Genomic DNA, 7976 nt, shown 5'->3' with positions numbered 1-7976 from the left:
TTCCCTTCCATACAAAGCTTCATACGGCGCCATGCCAATGCTGGCTTGATAACTGTTGTTGTACGCGAACTCTACTAATGGCAAATGCGATTCCCGACTTCTCTGGAAGTCCAACACGCACAGTCTAAGCATGTCTTCGAGTGTCTGAATCGTTCTTTCTGTCTGTCCGTCGGTCTGGGGGTGAAAGGCTGTGCTAAATCTCAACTCTGTTCCCAAGGCTCCTTGTAGACTCTGCCAAAATCTAGAAACGAACTTCGGGTCTCGGTCTGACACAATGGACATCGGCACACCATGAAGCCTAACGATCTCATTCATGTACAATTCGGCAAGTCGGTTGGTATTGAATGTAGTCTTGACCGGCAAAAAGTGAGCTGACTTAGTAAACCTGTCGACTATAACCCAAATGGAATCCATACCTCTTTGCGTCCTCGGCAAACCCACTACGAAATCCATGGAGATGTGCTCCCATTTCCACTCAGGAATTGACAAGGGTTGAAGAAGTCCTGCTGGTCTCTGGTGTTCTGCCTTCACTCGCTGACAACACAGACACTGAGATACAAACTCGGCTATCTCTCTTTTCATGTTTGGCCACCAAAAGGTCCGCTTTACGTCCCGATACATCTTGGTGCTCCCTGGATGAATGGCAAATTTGGAACTATGGGCCTCTTGCAAAATCTTCCTTTTTAACTCTGGTACGTCGGCCACGCACAATCTCCCTTCAAACTTAAGCACTTGATTCTCCATAGTGTACCCCGGCCTCGGCTTGGTGACGAATTCATCAATTACCTTCTTGAGGAATTTATCCTCCCTCTGTCTGGTCTTCACTTCCTCAATAATGGTTGGTTCCACCGAAACCGCTGTCAGACACGCCAAACTCCCGACTAGTTTCCTGCTTAATGCGTCGGCTACGGAGTTTGCCTTACCTGGGTGATACTGAATCTGCATGTCGTAGTCCTTCAACAGCTCGAGCCATCTTCTCTGCCTCATATTTAACTCTTTCTGGGTGAACAAGTATTTCAGACTCTTGTGGTCGGTGAAAACTTGGCAAGATGTTCCGTACAGGTAATGACGCCAGATCTTCAGAGCAAAAACCACGGCAGCTAACTCCAGGTCATGGGTAGGATAATTCTTTTCATTGGGCTTCAACTGACGAGACACGTACGCTATGACTTTACCTTTTTGCATTAAAACGCAACCCAAACCTTTGTGTGAAGCATCGCTGTAAATCTGAAATTCTTCATTAGCTGATGGTAGTACCAGAACTGGTGCTGTAACTAACCTCGTCTTCAGCTCCTGGAAAGCTGATTCTCTTTCGTCGGTCCATTCATAAGCTGCTCCCTTCTTCGTTAGTTGTGTCAATGGCACTGCAATCCTCGAGAAATCCTTCACAAACTTTCTGTAATAACCTGCCAAACCCAGGAAACTACGAACCTCGGACACGTTGGTCGGCGTCGGCCAATTCACAACGGCTTCAATCTTACTGGGGTCAACTGATATACCGTCTTCATTAATCACATGTCCTAGAAATGAAATGCTGGAAAGCCAAAACTCGCATTTACTTAACTTGGCGTACAACTTCTTATTTCTCAAGGTCTGCAGGGCAAGTCTCAGATGATTCTCGTGCTCGCTCGCACTCCCGGAATAGATCAATATGTCGTCGATAAAAATAATGACAAACTCATCTAGGTACGGCTTAAAGACTCTGTTCATCAAGTCCATGAATGCTGCTGGGGCATTGGTTACTCCGAAGGGCATTACCAAAAATTCGTAGTGGCCATATCTTGTCCGAAAAGCGGTTTTCTCAATGTCCTCGGCTTTAACCTTCAACTGGTGGTAGCCTGACCTAAGGTCAATCTTGGAAAAGACTCGTGCTCCTCGTAGTTGATCAAGCAAATCATCGATTCTTGGCAATGGGTATTTGTTCTTAATGGTCACCTTATTAAGTTCTCTGTAGTCAATGCAAAGACGAAGGGTGCCATCCTTTTTCTTAACAAATAGAACGGGTGCTCCCCACGGTGAAGTGCTCGGCCTGACGAATCCCTTATCCAACAATTCCTGTAATTGCGATTTCAGTTCTCTAAGTTCGGCTGGAGCCATTCTGTAGGGTGTTTTGGAGATAGGTTGTGTTCCTGGCAAGACGTCCACAGTAAACTCTATTTCTCTATCGACAAGGTGGCCAGGCAACTCATTCGGAAAGACGTCGGGGAATTCCTCAACAACGGGTATGTCGGCTAACTCAACATTTCCATTCAGATCACTTAGTATACTGCATAAATAACCCTTACATCCTTTTTGGATCAACTTGTAGGCCTTCATGGATGAGATTAAGTAAGGTGGGGGTACTACTCCTTTACCCTGGAAAATGACCTCGGCTTGACTTGGGGTCTACCTCTCCTCATGATGCTAGGGGGGGGGGATGCAAGATGAGACTTTAAAACAACTAAACAGATAACACATATGCAAGTAACGAGCGTCTAGGCCAAAACGATGCACACATAGTCAAGTAGCAAGCAATATGATGCAATCTTAACATTCTTCTAAGGGAAATCCTAGGCTCTCTAGGACTCAAGGTGTGTGATTAACGTACTACAAGGATCTTGTGCTCTGATACCATTCTGTCACGCCCCCAAACCGCCCCTAGTAGTTTGGTGCCGTGATGGCCAGTAACCCGAGGTTACCGAAGGCCGTCTTACAAAAATCACACACAATCAGAGTATAAAACATGGGGCTTACAAGTGCGGAAGCAGTATATATACATATACAAAATCTAAATAGTCCATGAGAGCCATGCATAAGTCCAATGGAATGTCATACATCAAACATCTTTACAAGTCTTACAATTTAGATACAACAAGAATGAGATACAAAACACATCCTGACCAAAAGGCTTCTCAAGCCGACATATGCCAAAACAAACAAAGAAAACATAAGCCGAGAAGCATAATCTTCAAGACGATGCAAAACGCTAATCCAAAACATGTCGGCTATGCGCCCCAAACACGTCGGCATCATGCCTAGGCCTCAATGCCTTCTTGTTCATCACCTACATATATATAGAGAGGGTGAGCTTGGATACTCAGTGAATGATATTAGAAATAAAGGTTTTGCATGATTGATATCCAAGATTTCTTTCAAAACAATACATAGCATACTTTACAATCAAGAGGGAAATCAAGTTCATTGCCGGCCTTTCAAGTTCTTTGGATGCTATTACATCTACTTAATACAAGAGGGTGATGACATTCCCAAGACAAGAGTGCAGTTGCATTATAGTCCCCTGCAACTAAGGACTTTCAAGACAAGCTGTGCTGCGAAAGTTTATAGTCCTCTAGCACTAAGGACTGTCAAGACAAGCTGTGCTGCGAAAGTTTATAGTCCTCTAGCACTAAGGACTGTCAAGACAAGAGTGCAGTTGCATTATAGTCCCCTGCAGCTAAGGACTTTCAAGACATGTCATCAAAACAAGATAGTGTTTAATATACAAGTAGGGATAGTCATTCATGCTAAATCAAATACTTTTCAAGACAAGGCAAAACAAGATTTATCAAAATAAGTGTAACATAGCTTTATTAGAAATACCACTCACATCGTTTCTTCACACGTCGGGGTCGAGACAAGCCCAAGTCCTACAACACATGGCAAAGCCTATTGAATGCGCTTTCAAACAAGTCTCTCTTGTATACAAATGTTTTCGAAAAACATGCTGGGCACCAACCAGGTCTAGGCCGAGGTTCCACACCTCCTTGCCGAGGTGTGTTCCCGAGGGCCACATGCAAGGAAAAGAGGTCGGGAAACTCTGGGTTTCCCTCTGTTGATGAACATGAAGAACATGAGTGTGAAAACATGAAAAATACGAATGTTTGATCATAATCTGCCATCACAAATCTGGGATTTTCGTGCTATGAGTTTGAAAACATGGACCTGGGTACCCGTAGTTGAAAATCATGCAAGAACAAACACAAAACTTGAGTCTAGGCGAAAAGCTTTCGGATCAAAACAAGACTTTCTTGAAGAACACATGAATGTCATTTTCTCTTTCTAGAATCGAGCTTCAAAACGATGCATGGCTTACAAATCATATCCGATCATGCAATGCAATAACATGAACATAGAGAACATCATGAGCAGATCAAGAATCTAACCTTAGAACACGGATCTAACGGTTCGATCTCTAGGAATCAAGCTTGAAGATCTACTTCCTCACTCTAAAACTCTTTCTTCCTCCTAGAGCTTCTCTCTCTACAAGGCAAGTTTATGATACCAATAATAGTTTTCTATACCCGGTTCTGGGGTTAACCCTCTGCTGAGACACGTGGCGGCGACTGGTTGGGTTCATCCTGAAAAGGTGACTGACAGGCCAGACAAAGCATGGTGGAAGGGTGTTCAACAAGCAAAGCGGTATGGGCTCTCTGACAGGCTATGACATCGGCTAACAACAAGGCATATCTAACAAGCTACACGGAGTGGCACTCCGGCAAGGGGTGACATCGGCTAACAAAAGACTTCGGCAATTAAGGTGACAATGACCTCGGCTAGGAAGGACAACACTTGACTAAGCTGTGCCACATCTTGGCCTAGATGCGCCACACCTCGGCCTAGGTCATACCGCTCCAGGACGAGATCACTTTGGGTGCAAGGCAACATCTCGGCTAATGTGGTCAAGGCAAGGACTGAGGTCGACAAGGGGTTTCAAGATACTAATACTAGACTAAGGATGACCTCGGCATTGGAATAACGTCGGCTAGCATAACTCAAGCAAGGCGTAACCTAAGTTTCACATTAAGGGAGGAACAAGACAAGCATACTACACTTAGACAAATCACAAGGCTTCAAATCAAGACATGGATCGCATTAGCTCAAGCGAAACAAACCACAACATACACATGCAAGCTAAACAAGTCATAATCATACCGATGCTCATAAACATGATGAGGACATAAAGTGTGGGTTCCTACAAAATTACAGAGGAAATTTCGATTATATTCTCAGTAAATTTCCAGAAAATTCTCATTAAATTACCCAGTAAATCCTCACTAAAGTACTTAGTAAATTCCTACTAAATTCTCAGTAAATTACTCTGTAAATTCCTAGTAAATTTTCAGAAAATTCCCAGCAAATTCTCAGTAAACTACTCACTAAATTCCATTAAAGTCTCAATAAATTCCCAGTAAATTCTCATTAAATTACTCAGTAAATTCCCAGTAAATTCTCAGTAAATTTTGGAGTAAATTCCCCGCAAATTCTCAATAAATTACTGAGTAATTTTCAGCAAATTGCTCGTAAATTCCCAGTAAATTACTCATTAAATTCTAAATAAATTTTCAGTAAATTCTTAGTAAATTACAGTGTAAATTCCCAATAAATTCTAAGTAAATTGCTTAATAAATTCTCATTAAATTACTATGTAAATTCTCAGTAAATTATTCAGGAAATTCTAAGTAAATTCCCAGTAAATTACATTGTAAATTCTCAGTAAATTCTCAAAAAATTACTCCGTAAATTTCCTATAAATTCTCAGTAAATCTCCACTAAATTTTCAATAAATTACTTAGTAAATTCCTTGTAAATTCTCATTAAATTACTAATTAAATTCCAATTAAATTTTGAATAAATTACTTAGTAAATTCTCCGTGAATTACTGAGTAAATTCTCAGTAAATTACTGAGTAAATTCGCAAACAATTCTCCATAAATTACTCAATAAATTCCCAGTAAATTCTCAGTAAATTACTGAGTAAATTCCTAGTAAATTCTCAGTAAATTTCCAGTAAATTACTTAGTAAATTTCCATAAAATTCTCAGTAAATTATTGAGTAAATTCCCAGTGAATTCTCAGTAAATTACTTCGTAAATTCCTAGTAAATTCTCTTGTAATTACTTAGTAAATTCCAAGTAAATGTTCAGTAAATTACTCGGCAAATTCCCAATAAATTCCTAGAAAATTCTTAGTAAATTCCATGTAAATTCTTAGTAAATTACTGAGTATATTTCCAGTAATTTCTCAGTAAATTACTTGTAAATTCCTAGTAAATTCTCATTAAATTACTCTGTAAATTCCCAGTACATTCTCAGTAAATTACTCAATAAATTCCCAGTAAATTACTTAGTAAATTTCCAGTGAATTCTCATTAAATTACTTAGTAAATTTCCATAAAATTCTTAGTACATTACTCAGTAAATTCTCAATAAATTCTCTGTAAATTATCAGTAAATTTCTCAGTAAATTCCCATTAAATTCTCATTAAAGTACTCAGTAAATTTAAAATAAATTTTTAGAAAATTACAGAGGAAATTTCGAGTATATTCTCAGTAAATTTTCAGAAAATTCTCATTAAATTACCCAGTAAATCCTCACAAAATTACTCAGTAAATTCCTACTAAATTCTCAGTAAATTACTCTGTAAATTCCTACAAAATTTTCAGAAAATTCCCAGCAAATTCTCAGTAAATTACTCACTAAATTCCATTAAAGTCTCAGTAAATTCTAATTAAATTACTCAGTAAATTCCAGTAAATTCTCAATAAATTTCGGAGTAAATTCGCCCCAAATTCTCAGTAAATTACTGAGTAATTTTCAGCAAATTGCCCGTAAATTCTCAGTAAATTACTCAGTAAATTCTCAATAAATTTCCAGTAAATTCTTAGTAAATTACAGTGTAAATTCCCAATAAATTCTAAGTAAATTGCTCAGTAAATTCTCATTAAATTACTATGTAAATTCTCAGTAAATTACTCAGAAAATTCTAAGTAAATTCCCCGTAAATTACATTGTAAATTCTCAGTAAATTCTCAAAAAATTACTCAATAAATTTCCTATAAATTCTCAGTAAATTTCCACTAAATTTTCAATAAATTACTTAGTAAATTCTTTGTAAATTCTCATTAAATTACTCAGTAAATTCCAATTAAATTTTGAGTAAATTACTCAGTAAATTCTCAGTAAATTCTCCATAAATTACTGAGTAAATTCTCAGTAAATTACTGAGTAAATTTCCTATAAATTCTTCGTAAATTACTGTGTAAATTTCCAGTAAATTCTCAGTAAATTACTGAGTAAATTCCCAATAAATTCTCAATAAATTACTCAGTAAATTCCCAGTAAATTCTCAGTAAATTACTCAGTAAATTCCCAAAAAATTCTCAGTAAATTATTGAGTAAATTCCTAGTGAATTCTCAGTAAATTACTTCGTAAATTCCCTGTAAATTCTCTTGTAATTACTCAGTAAATTCCAAGTAAATGTTCAGTAAATTACTCGGTAAATTCCAAGAAAATTCTTAGTAAATTTCATGTAAATTCTTAGTAAATTACTGAGTAAATTTCCAATAATTTCTCAGTAAATTATTGAGTAAATTCCCAATAAATTCTCAATAAATTACTCGGTAAATTCCCAGTAAATTACTGAGTAAATTCTCGGTAAATTTCCAGTAAATTACTCTGTAAATTCCCATAAAATTCTCAGTAAATTATTGAGTAAATTCCCAGTAAATTCTCAGTAAATTACTTCGTAAATTCCTAGTAAATTCTCTTGTAATTACTTAGTAAATTCCAAGTAAATGTTCAGTAAATTACTCGGTAAATTCCCAATAAATTCCTAGTAAATTCCATGTAAATTCTTAGTAAATTACTGAGTAAATTTCCAGTAATTTCTCAGAAAATTACTTGTAAATTCCCAGTAAATTCTCATTAAATTATTCAGTAAATTCCCAGTACATTCTCAGTAAATTACTCAATAAATTCCCAGTAAATTACTTAGTAAATTTCCAGTGAATTCTCATTAAATTACTTAGTAAATTTCCATAAAATTCTCAGTACATTACTCAGTAAATTCTCAATAAATTCTCTGTAAATTCTCAGTAAATTCCAAGAAAATTCTCAATAAATTCCCATTAAATTCTCATTAAAGTACTCAGTAAATTTAAAATAAATTTTTAGAAAATTACAGAGGAAATTTCGAGTATATTCTCAGTAAATTTCC

The sequence above is a fragment of the Camellia sinensis genome, chromosome 1, assembly GCF_055761805.1.
Source record: "Camellia sinensis isolate YWXY chromosome 1, ASM5576180v1, whole genome shotgun sequence".
NCBI lineage: Eukaryota > Viridiplantae > Streptophyta > Magnoliopsida > Ericales > Theaceae > Camellia > Camellia sinensis.
The sequence above is the reverse complement of the archived record's forward strand: the minus strand, read 5'-3'. Positions refer to the sequence as shown.